Source organism: Polyodon spathula, chromosome 7, assembly GCF_017654505.1.
Source record: "Polyodon spathula isolate WHYD16114869_AA chromosome 7, ASM1765450v1, whole genome shotgun sequence".
Classification (NCBI taxonomy): domain Eukaryota; kingdom Metazoa; phylum Chordata; class Actinopteri; order Acipenseriformes; family Polyodontidae; genus Polyodon; species Polyodon spathula.
In genome coordinates this window covers 11,366,549-11,379,839 of record NC_054540.1, presented here as the reverse complement: position 1 = coordinate 11,379,839, position 13,291 = coordinate 11,366,549, and the positions used below count along the sequence as shown (strand labels likewise).

General features: G+C 34.5%; 1 protein-coding gene across 6 annotated transcripts in view; it reads right to left on the bottom strand.

Annotated features, from left to right (window-relative positions):
- The window catches only part of foxp2 (forkhead box P2), a 147,157-nt gene that overhangs the window by 112,900 nt on the left and 20,966 nt on the right, over positions 1-13,291 (bottom strand). The gene's annotated exons all lie outside the window — the stretch shown is intronic.

Here is a 13,291-nt window from a genome sequence, read left to right as displayed (position 1 = left end):
TAGGTACTTTGTGTATGTGTGTGTGTATGTGTATATATATATATATATATATATATATATATATATATATATATATATATATATATATATATATATATATATATATAGATAGATATATAGATAGATAGATAGATAGATAGAGCGATAGATTGATAGATAGACTGACAGACTAACGAAAAGTAAGAGTAATCATTTCTCCAGTAATATACAGCAAACAGTCCCACTTTGTGATAAGCTCCTTCAGATATCCAATAAAACTACACTGTAGTGCCTATTAATTTGACACAGTTACGCCTAAATTACATATGTTCCACCTCTGTGACATTTTAAATGCAATTAAAGCTGGTTATGAAAGAGTGTGGCCTTCCTTGTGATGAAGGAAATCACTTCTGGTGATTAACATGCAAACGAGCTCATGCTGGCAGAATAGATTGGGGTTTGAAAACCTCAATTACTTTTGTGTGATTATCTATTTACCAGTACACAGACTATTACATGTATCTCTTTCTAAGCCTAGCTTGAATGTACTGCAATACTACATTTAATGTAAGAAGTCACAACATTAAATAACTGTATTAAACTGTATGAAATCATTAAATAAATAGGTACTATACAAGCACTATTTTTTTCTATTATTACGTAAATACATGTCTTCCTTGTGTGTTCATTCTTTTATATTAATAATACCACTTCTACTAACAATCTTTGAATCATATGCAGTATGACAGACGTGTGTCTGTGTGTGTGTGTGTGTGTGTGTGTGTGCAGTTTCTCTGAAGGAAATAATGCACTAAAATGAAAGGAAGCGAAGTAATGGAACTAGGCCACCCTCTTTTGAACACCTTTAGTTTTAAATCATTATACTTGCATTTTTAGAAAGCAGTCTTTACAAATAAAAAAATCAGTGTGCAAGCCATTACTGAAATATTATAGAAAAGATAAGGAATAGCAGATTAATTTCCATCTATATTAATTGCAGTTGTATTAATGCTTTCATTCTTATTATGTATCTGGATGTTGATGTAATTATCAAAAGAACGCCTGACAGCATCAGAGTCATTTAATTTAATTAATTTTACTGGATGAATAATCACTGAATTCTATCTGTATGAAATGTGTCCTCAAACCTAACACTGGTATTTAGAATGAATAGAGATGGAGAGAAATTCAGAAATTATTTGCATACATGAACAACAATCTCATAAACACATACCAGCAAGTTACTCGTTCCTACCCTCCATCCCCAAAGTATCATTGTATGACCATTTTCTCAAAAAATGTAATTGCAAAAGACTTGTTGGTAAGGTACTGGTAATCTTTCAATATTAAAATACAGTAATCTGTGACCCAACACATTTATTATTGAGGTCCTAAAAGTACATGACAGGTCCCGTGCAATTATTTTTGAGTTGCAATTATTAAGGAACAATTAAAAACCTTTTATATCAATACAAATGCTTGTATTTTCAAATTACTACACAGCAATATATGCATCTATGTGTTTTGTCTGTATAGATAAAACGTTATAAAATCAATAATACAGAAACACATACTGCACAAAACAGAATTAGTATCACCACATTTATTTTTATTTTTCCAAAAAAAAAATAAGATGATCTATAGTCTGCACAATACAATACCCACTGTACGGACATGTGATGTTGCTTCAGTTTAAGAAGTGGAAATGGAAACAGTGCCATCAAGTGATGTTTTTCGGGGTACTTCAGGCACTTCAGCTGAAGGAATTCATCAGGAGCCTGTGTTTGACTAGAAGGCAAATGCATGCATACGCACGCACACATTCATGTCCATAGGTACAACTATTTTAACCCTGTGCAATTTCAGAAATGCATGCTACTGTTCATACCATCTGAAGTATCACAGCTAATGTAACCAGGTTAAGTGGCAGTTAAAATGCACATGAAGAAAACTAGTGCAGCTCATGGTCGGGGTATATGACTTATGCAAGCCCTTTTACAATAATGATTTTTCATTTAAATGTAAAATATAATAATACGGCTCTGGAGTGGACTCATGAAGAGGAAACAGAAAGCTTTCTACCCTTTGAACATTACACAACCATATGCCTATGAAACAGTAAGGGCACACTTTTCACAAGAGGAATGACGCATTCCTTAAAATACTCAAAATATCACACACTTTGGGGCTTAATCCCCAAAAATACAAAGGCATTATTATATATATATATATATATATATATATATATATATATATATATATATATATATATATATATATTAACATTGTAATAACTTTTTTCATTTATGAATACGAATGTCATACCAATTGTAAATGTTATACATGTGACGTTATTTCAATTATACACTGCAATAAGTTAATACTGTATTGTTATAATTGCGTTATTATTATTATTTTATTATTATTATTATTATTATTATTATTATACAATATATTATGACAAACTTGCCATTCTGTGTTCTAGGTATACTTGTTCGTCGTAAGTGCTCAGAATCATTTAAACCTCCCCTTCCAGCTCTAACTAAATCTATTGATCTGTGAAACAGTGCACTCTGGGGAGGTAATTCACTTGATGTTATATATCTAATGATGAAATGAAAAACGATTATACCGTTTGGTAATTAAACATCATACAAACCATTTAACTGACTGTACGTCAATTAGGTCACATGAGTTCAAATGGATTATATTTCGTTCCTGCCTCACATTAAAAAGCAACTAAAAACATTCCTGGTACAATAAAGAAAGTGAATGGTCTTGCAGGATCGTTTGTGGCTCCTTCAACTATTAATTTCAGTAAAGTAACAACAAATTAAAAAAGAAAAAAAAACAATCCCACAATGTGATACTTTTTAGGAAATACATTTGGTAAGTTGGGTTAGGTTAGATGTATATAATTGAACACGTTCACTTCCTGCTATATCATGGTCTTGTGTTTATTAAGTATGTAAGGGTGAATTCACAGCAGGGAGGAAATACCCATCAGCAGACAGATGAAGTACCCAAAGCAGGGAGATACACGTTGTTGCAACAGTACCTTTCTTTGAAAAGTTTCTGTAGATGACAGGAGTTTTTAAAGTTTCCGTAAAGTATCAATACAAGTATTGATGGTTTTACAGTAGATATCAGCATGGCTATTTGGCAACTGTGTGCAATAATTGACTGTTTATTCCGAACCTTTATGGTCAAGCACCTTAACTCTCATTAACTTACAGAAGTGCGGCTCGCAATTACAGCACTAGACAGTAATGAAAGTATGAAAGTCCACTTGAATAAATAATCTTGGCACAAGTGGAAATTCTCCCAATGACACAATACTAAATTGCAACTATCTTATGTACATAATCTTTTCTTAAATGTACATAATGTGAATTGCCTGTTTTGCCTATTCACATTTATAACTTAGTGAGAAGTATACAGTAAATGTAAGCAACAAAAGAAAAAAAGTCTAGACTGATACTGCACCTCCAACAATACAGATACAGTTCAATGCCACTTTTGAGAAGCTGACACAATCGGACCTTGAAGAACATTTATTATAAGGCATCGGAAACATACTGTACAGCACATCAGAACTCAGAAATGTAATGCCAACCACTGGAGTCCAATACTATTATATGCTTCTTAAGATTGAAGGTAAGCCAACTCATAATAAAGAACACAGCATTCAAATTACATTCCACATATCATAGGTTTATCAAGGCACTTTTAGTTACATGACATAACCTGCCATTTTAGGTTTTCTACTGTAGATTAATTGAACACTAGGAGCAGTAACCCCTGTCTGCTATCACTGAACATTGTTCATATCATTTATGATCTTGCTTGGATTAGCATATTCCTTTGAAGCTTAGAAATTGCAAATCAATTTAAGGTGATCAGGCAGATTGCTTACATAATAAAATAGATATAACCACAAGGCTTGCTCATCACTGTCTAATATGCACAGTGATTCTCTGTAATGCACTCCTTTCATTAACGGCTACAAAATAATCAGTATATTCCTAATAAATGATACATGTATAAAACCACAAAATATAAATAATCTTGGTTTACTTGTTACTTATTTATAAAAAGCGCCTATATAATACTTCAGTGGTAAAAAACAAAACAAAAAAAACAAAACAACTGGGTTTTTGCTTAAAAAAATGTAACTACAGTGAACACACCATTGAAAAGACACATCTACAGTGTAACATTAAACAGGTAACAGCTTAATAACAAATCAAACTAAACAGAGGTAAAAATGCAACACACCAAAGACATAAAAACAAAAAAAGCAAAAACTGTGTTAGTGCATTTTCCAGCAGAACGTGTAAACAATTGACTAAGTAAATAAAAAACAAATTTGAATCTACTGCAAGACAACTGAAATACTGAACAAAACCAAGAAAACTACAATGCGCTTAAAAAAAACTGAGCTTGTGCACATGAATGCTTCGCCTCCTGTTTTTTACCTGCCAAATCATTCCATTCTATTCCAGAAAATTCTCATATGGCAACCTAGTTTATTTACTTTATCTTCAATAAAACGGTTCAGTGAGCATTAGCAACTTTGAGACACAAGTTTCAATCAGTCCTCTTGCAAAGACGTCAATCTACATTAAACCTACTGTGCAGCGAGTTTCAGCTGGAGAGCTAGAGAAAGACAGGGCAGCTGTGAATGAGTGAGCAAGCCCTAATAAAGCAGCAGAGAATAGAAAGGAAACTCTCCCCTGACACCGCTGTACACTGCTTGTACAATAAATACAGGTGCAGAGCTCAACACCCCAGCAGCTCTTCAAAAAAGCTGACACTTCATGACAAGAACAGTGGAAGTCACTTGCTTCAGAGTAGCTAAGGAGCTGCCGTTTAAATAAAAAACACATGCATTTATAAGGTAGAAATAAAAATATTTCAAAAAATGCATCACAACTTTTCAGTCTACAAAAATTACCATGGAACTTTTATTCAAATGATTCTGATGAAATTTTGTCAAACACACAGATTCTACATAAAACTACTTCTAGGAAGAATACATATTTAAAGTACTTTGAAAAACGCGATTATGACAGCTATTATTTAAGGAAATCACTGAATGTGTGCAGGATGCCTGAAATGTGTCAGTTGGTTGACAGATTAGCAATAAATGCATTTAAATAATACTTGAATTTAAAATATATGTATGTGTGTGTATATATATATATATATATATATATATATATATATATATATATATATATATATATATATATATATATATATATATATATATATATATATATATATATATATATATATATATATATATATATATATATATATATATATATATATATATATATATATATATATATATATATATATATATATATATATATATATATATATATATATATATATATATATATACACACATACAATTGTGTGCTTTGTTAAAATTTAAATACCTTTGTAAATTTAAAAAAAGGTAATTACCTTTGTAAGATTAAAATACTTATAATTGTGTAAAAAAAAAAATACTTATAAAAAACAAAAAAAAAAAAAAAAGTGAAAACATGACAGGAATGACAATTTAGTCATCACCCATCTAGTTAATGAAATGTCAACTTTCTCAACTATTTTAACAAGTTGGTTGCATGGAGACAGACAGGTGCAATTATATTTTATTATTGTAATACAGCAGGGTTTTTTTTTTGTTGTTGTTTTGGTTTTTTTTTCCTGTACTATATTACTCCCACTTTAAAACGCCAGGAAACAATGAGAAAATATAAAGGTTTAGAAATGGTGGTGGTTTGAAGTTACATGTATAAGGAAAGGGGTGCATCCAAAATGACATGCATTTATGTAGTATACTGTTCAAAAACATACAACCCACAATCTTTGTACTTTACAAAATATATGAAAAGACACTTTTTTATTTTGCCTCAATGCAAGATAATTCTTTAATGACATCTTTCGCACAAACAGAGACGTTTCTGGTTGCTAGGCTTGTGGTTTAAAGCAGTATTTCTCAAATTCAGCCACCAGCGTGATTTTGTGCAGCTACAGCAGCCCCTCCAGCAACTTCTCTTAATCAACCTTAATGGGCGCCGCTATCCAGCATTCACTCAGCGCAGTCCATGCTGCTTGCACTCTGATTCCTCATACTGCTTCTGTTGCTGCTGGCTGCTGTAGGCCAGCATTCTCTACATTTACAACAAAAAGAGATGTAACAAATGTTGTGTTATTATTCCTGAAAAATAAAAATAAAATCCAGACCCGGTCCTTTTTTTATTTTGACATGGGTTTGCAATAAACTTCTAAAGTGCCGTGCCAAGGGGTGTCTCCGCCCCCCCGTCGTCGTCTGCATCCCACCCCCCAATCACCTAAACATGTTTGGTTTTTTCGAAGAGAAAAAAAAGGACACCTGGGTGTATAAAAAAAATAAATGCAGAACTTTATACAGGCAAGCTTTAAAATATCTGACACAAATTCCACGCTTGGATTAGTTCCCAATTGTTTAAATGTACCTGTAGCAGGGCAGCAGGACAGCCCTGCATGCTATTATTGATTTAAATGTACACTGTGCTTAGTATTATGATTTATTTATTTATTTATAAATAAGACAGCCAAAAGCTGTGTTTTGTTTGTTGTTTGGCAGCATAGATGGGAAAGCCCCACCCATACAAAAACTTGTGCAGGCCATCTCCGTTCTGATTAACTGAGTGTTAATCTGTAGATGGTCACATGTATAAAAGCCTGCAGCCTGCGTTCGTGGTGGAGTGTCTAGGAGAGAGAGAGAGAGAAGAACGGAGGTAACAAAAAATAAACTAAAAAAAGAATACGATCAGGATCAGTGAAGGCTACTGACCAGCCTGACCTATGTGTTGTTTTGGTGTTCGTGATTTTATTTATTTTTTTTATATATTTATTTTCGCTCTGCGAGCAGTTGGTCTGTGTTCAAATATTTTATTTATTTTTGTTTAAAATTAAAATAGCGCCGCAGTGCACACTTTGCACCCAGATCCCTGCCTGCCTGTGTGCATCAGTTCCTGCTTCTGGCCCGACATCACCACTCAGCCATCCCTGTCACAGTACTGTATTGCTTATTGCAAAGGGAATTCCTTGCAAGAACTCAGTTAATAGAAAACACACAATTCACACCTGGAGATGCCTTGAACACCAAAGCTGCATGTTAATCAAATCATCTCCATACACACTCTACCCATATGAGGCGGTCAGTGGTTTTGATCAGATAAACCTCCATATTCTATAGGTTAAAAGGGCCTTATTAATCTCTCTCTCTCTCTCTCTCTCTCTCTCTCTCACACACACACACACGCCTTTGGATTGGACAGCTAGGTTTGGACAATACAATATTCCACTTTGGCGTAATATGATTTTAAAGGGGGAATTACTCAATTCACCTTATCACCACGTTACTGGATCCTCAGCTGATCCACTATGCTTGCACAACTAATTACTAATGTAATTGTAGATATAACTTGTTGTAATCCTAACTTTTGCGTCCTAGTTCATATTGTATTTTAATAGTATTATTTGAACTTACAGTAAACTGTACTGTATTTAAAAATATTAATCTTGCATTGTAACCCTTTACAGTACTGCCCTGTAACACCTGTAAGTCACCTTGGATAAAGGTGTCTCTCGAAGAAGTCAGAATACAATAGTAAGATTCTATTGTTGCTGGGAGCTTAATGGGACCCCCAAGCCCTTTGTCTTTTTTCTGCCTCCCCATTCGCCGCTGACAGGTGGTTTCAGACACCCCGGTTAGCACTGATCTTGGGACTGTCGAATGTTACTTAAGGTAAGGTAGTCTGAGATTAGTGCTAATTGGGATTTGTGAAACTAGCTGTTAATGTTCACAGATTAAAACAAAACTAGTACCAACCTAGTGAACCTACAGTATACATTTCTGAAAAAAAAATCCACCGTATGATTATATTCTAGCCATTACAGAAGTTAAAAAAAAGATGTTAAAATTTATTCAAAACAGAAGTCTGGAGTTGCAAAAGGCACAGAAGGGTAAACATAGTTTTACTCCTGGCTTTCAATTTGTTACCAAGGATCAGAGGATTTGCTGAATGACTTAATTGAATCCCAACATTTTAGGGTTCAATAGCCAAACAAACAATACTAGGGGTTTGTGAATTGTGGTAAAATATGGAAATACACTATCTCAGTGCTGATGGCATCAAGAATAACTTTGGATGGGTGAGGGGGGCTTTGGAAGGCATGGGAAAAATAAAGGGGACTGCCAAACTCCCAATTAGTTAAAACAGACACAATTCTTTTTTTTTAAGGACTTCTTAATGTATCTACAGTATGTAAATACACTCTGAATATCAAGTTTGCTTAGCTGATCTGATACCTTTTTGAAGGGATAACATGCTTTGAATTGAAGGTAGTTTTTCCTCCTTGTATAGGGCACCTGAATAGAAAAGACCTTTCCAGGTAGTCAAAGCTGATGAGAAGTTTCCCATGGAGGGTTGCGATCTGCCGCTTCCCTGGCCATTGATGTTTTTGATTAGCATAGAGTATTTTCGGATCAATAATCTTATTGAGTCCGTTTTCTTCTCTAGTAAGAAGATGTGAAGCTGAGATTCCCTGTTGTAATAGCAGCCCCATGGTAATGGTTTACCCTATACAAACGTCCTCTCTTTTTCTCCAAGTAAGGATGCATCAGTGGTAACCACCACATGCAGACCTTTGGGATTAAACACAAAATACAATTCAGTTTTCCCCCAGTTTTCCCACAATTTAAGAAAAAAAAAGTAAAGCTCCAATTTAAATTCTGTTCCATTGCTTCACTCGGCACAAATGATACATGTAGTGAAAACTGTACTGTAGTTTTTGTAGGCGGGAAAATTATGAGTTTGGACAGTAACAGCAAGCCAACATTTTTTTTTTTTTTTAATTATAATATGGCCACCTTTAAGTGTGACCTTATTAACTAATGACTACATTTCTAACGAAAACTCACATGATGCTTTCTAATATTTCACCGAGACCTGTAAATGGCATGTTGGTAGTTTTATAGTGTTTAAATACTAAATTTTAATTTCTGGAGGTAAAAAACTGTAAGAAAGTATGACAAATGTCACTGATGAAGGCATTAGCCTATGCATGACCTGAAGAGTAACCCAATTGTTTATAAATGTGCTGAAGAAACTTGGCAAGACTCCTGGAAAATTAAAAAAAAAGACAATTATGAAAAATTTAAGAAGAGGGGAAGGGGTCTCGATAAGTATCAGGCTTTAAAAAAAGGGTAGCTTTGATGAAAATGACTTCTGTTCAAGAGGCTTACATCTAAATGTTCCGGGTGACTGTATGAGGATTGACCACTGACCTGATCCCTGGCACTGAATTTATGATGAGGTTTGAGACATGAAAAGGATTAAAACACACATGTCTTCATCTTCATCCCCTTCCACATTACCACCAGACAGTAATGAATCAGAAGAGGGTATTTAAATGGAGACAGTCTAAGACTTTTTTTTATTCCGTTCATTTGTATGTATGTATGTATTCATCATGTCTCAAGCCAAAATGTAGAACCATTGGAAGGTACTTCAGGAACCTTTCCCAGTGCTACAGAAAAAGCTATTTCAAATAGGAAGACTATTAAGACCTGCATAAGAAATAATAAGACAACCTAGTTCCATCTGAAGTATTTTCTATACATATGTTGTTCAGAAGATACAGGAGGCTTTACTTGGGATGTGTCTTGCAGTTTTAATAAGTAGAACCTCAAAAGCTAGACTTAAATTAGTAGTACTGCCTATACAGTATATTATGCACTATAATTCACAGTAATTTAGAATAAATAAGGATTTATTCAAGTTTCAGTCTGGAGGAGGTTTTTAGTAGTTAAGGTATTTTTAAAATTATAAATATACATGCTTTTTACAACTTTCATGTGAGTATGTATATTAGTGCCAATATTTCTTTGAAGAGTCTTCATTACCTAAATTATAAATTGACATTTAGCTCTATCATGTGAACGTTTCTTAGTTGTCAACCTTGTTTGGTTGAGACCTCTAGAAGTCACTGTTATTTAACTTATCTGAATGAGGCTAAAAGCCTGCAATATCAACACTGATTCAGCTTAATAGCTGTTGTTCCATATAGCTTTCATGTTTTCTAACGATGCATGTACAAGTGTATACCTTACTTATTTTAGTCAGTCAAAACACCACAATAAGGGTGGGCTTGAAAATAAAAACCTATCTAAAATAAAATTCTTCAAATATTGTAGAATTTTAATACCCAGTTTTAACCACAATAATGCACCACAGTCAGACATAATAATGTGTCTATAACATTATGTCAATTAAGCAACAGAACACGAAGGGGGCTTTATCGTACAGATAAATTTAGACGGTAAAGCCCACTAAACAAGGGTTCTATTGCTATGTGATGTTATGCAGAACTGTTTTTTGTTGCTAATGAATATAAATGTTTTCCTCAATATTCCTTGAGTGATGCGGTTTGCTCGGAATTCCATGTGTAGTTTAGTAGCCTTCAGGCTTCATTATCTCAGCTGAAATAGTTAATTTGGAGGCATTTAGAATATTAAAATTGAGTGTATTTCTTCTATATTTTTTCAACACTATTAATCTCAGGGTCGTGTGCTGTGTCTGTAAAGCTTTAAATTACCAGCGGTGGACCATGTCACGTCATGGGTATTTCTAGTAGACTAAATAATAAACTTAATACAAAAAAAAATATATATATATATACCTACATGTAGCTGTTCTTCAGTTCAGGTACCTTGTACACAAAAGCGAACATTTACATGCACAGGTCAGGACAGTTTTCCTTACAACCTGTCTGCAGTACTTTTCAGGAAATGCACTGCTATGCAGTTCTGAAAATTGGCCGTAGCAATGCAGATTACTTAGGTTAGATTACTTAGATTATAAATTAGGGCTTCTAATTTTCGATTTAAATCAATAAAAACTGATAAACACCCATACCCCCCAATACAAAAAATATAAAACTAGTGTAAGCAATAAACACCGGGAAAACACTGCAAATGGTTACTCAATTCACGTTGACTTCACCACTTTCCCATTTTAAAAAATAAATAAACAAAATAAAACACACAACACTACAAAAGACAACTACCTTCCCATGCAGTTGGGCAATGTCTCTCCTTCCTGACTCATATCTACCATTGATTTGTTTTGATTACATTAACCCATCCCAATTACTGAATGGCAGCAAGTTCTACATTTCTATTGGAGACTCTGCTTGTGAGATTTAAAAATGAGATTACAATTACAGTAGAAGGCTTGTTCGTGATTTAAAGCAATAATTCCTAGACACACAAACACCCCAGAAGAATGTGACTGTGGCCAAGACTGTGTTGTGGGAGACAGCAAAGGAAATAATGTACAACATATACCCCTTTCACACAGACGAGTTATGAAGGCTCAGAACCGGAATTGATGCTGCATTTTGGTCTGTGTGAATTGTCTATATTATCACAAAGCCATCATATTTTATGCCGTCTCTGAACCACCTTGCGAGGTGAACCATCTTAACTGAACCGTCTTAACTCCTGTGTGAAATGCTATGCTGGCACTGAAGCACTATAGTGGGTGTGGATTGAAAGCCAGCATCCCACGTGCCTGCATGTATATCAGACATGTTGGGTATTTTTGTCGTCAGTATTACATGCTTTCGTGTTTTTCAAATACAATGACTAATCAAGAACGAGGTAGTAATTGGAGTCTGGAATAAGTTAAGGAATTGTTAACTTTACGGGCTGATGGGAGGTGATATCACAAATAGAAGGGACGGTGACCGACAGGTTTGAAAGTTGTATTCATCCATCTTATCCATCTGACTGTGTGAAAAGGTTATGACAGTATTATACCGGCATTGATTGAACAATTTCGTGCGGTGTCAAAGGCTATTTTAAAGATTTTTTTAAACGTGGCAAAGAAAACAAATTCACGTCAATTGATTACCATTACATTTTTTTACAATTCTATTTAATTTCTGTTTGTCTTTAACCCTTTGCGGTCCTATGTCGGACCAGGTCCGACATTACAATTTTCCCTTTTCAAGCCGATGTCTGACCCTGTCCGACATCATCAAAAAGACGTCAAGCACAGGACTTTAGTCGTTTTTTCTCCAGAAAAAGCCGAAAAACCTTTCAATGGCCGAGTGAGATCAATAGGAGCCGAATGAAGCCGAAAAAAAGGGGGGATGTATCTGAGCAATACACATAGCTTCTGCACCAGAGATAACACGGACACAAACAAAGAAGATAGCTGCTTCCGCATCCAGCGCTCAAAGAATATCACAGACATTTGCAGAGCTTTTTAAGGTGTACACTAATAAAACAATGACTTGGATCGCATTACTGAGGAGTTTGGTGATAAAACGAGTGAACAGGAGAGGATTTATCAGTATGCACGACTATGAAGAGGTATGTGAAAAATACAGCGAATGAGGGGTGGGGCTTGGCTGGAGATGCAGTACTGCGTGTCCTTTGCAATGCAGTGCCTTTTAAACCTGTTTTCCTCTGAAAAAAAAAAATTTTAAACAGCATGTGTAAAATAAACAGCGCATGCGAAAATAAATTGGACCTGACGCGCCTGACAAGCGCTGAATAAATGGATCACTAAGTGTTAAAAAAGAGATGTAAAAATGCTTAGTCCTTAACTGCCAGTATGGTGGTGTTTTAAGCTGTTGACCCAGTGCACTTTGATCTTCAGAGGTGATTCACCCCTAGGCAGGAAGCATTGTGGTCCAGTGGTTAAAGAAAAAGGGGTGTAACTAGGAGGTCCCCGGTTCAAATCCCAACTCAGCCACTGACTCACTGTGTGACCCTGAGCAAATCACTTAACCATCTTTCAGGTGAGATGTTATTGTAAGTGACTCTGCAGCTGGTGCACAGTTCACACACCCTAGTCACCTGTAAGGCATCTCCTAAATAAACAAATAATCAATTTAAATAATAATAATAATAATAATATCTTTTTTCAGATAATCACAGCATTTAATTTATCCAAGCCATTTTATAAAATATATTTGAGCCTCTACAATAAAGCAAACAAACGGCTTCCCTAACTGCTTGATGTATAAATTACTCACATTTAAAGTTCTGTGCTACTGGGTCAGTAAAAAAAAAAAAAAATTGCAGTATAATTGCCAAAGCACAAATAAAAAAAAAACTTGTTAAAAAAAAGATATTTATAAAATTTTCAAACACAACACATTCTTTGATACAATTCAATATTGAATAACTGTTCTAAAATAATGTGCGTTTAACCCATTTGAAATAATGGGGCAT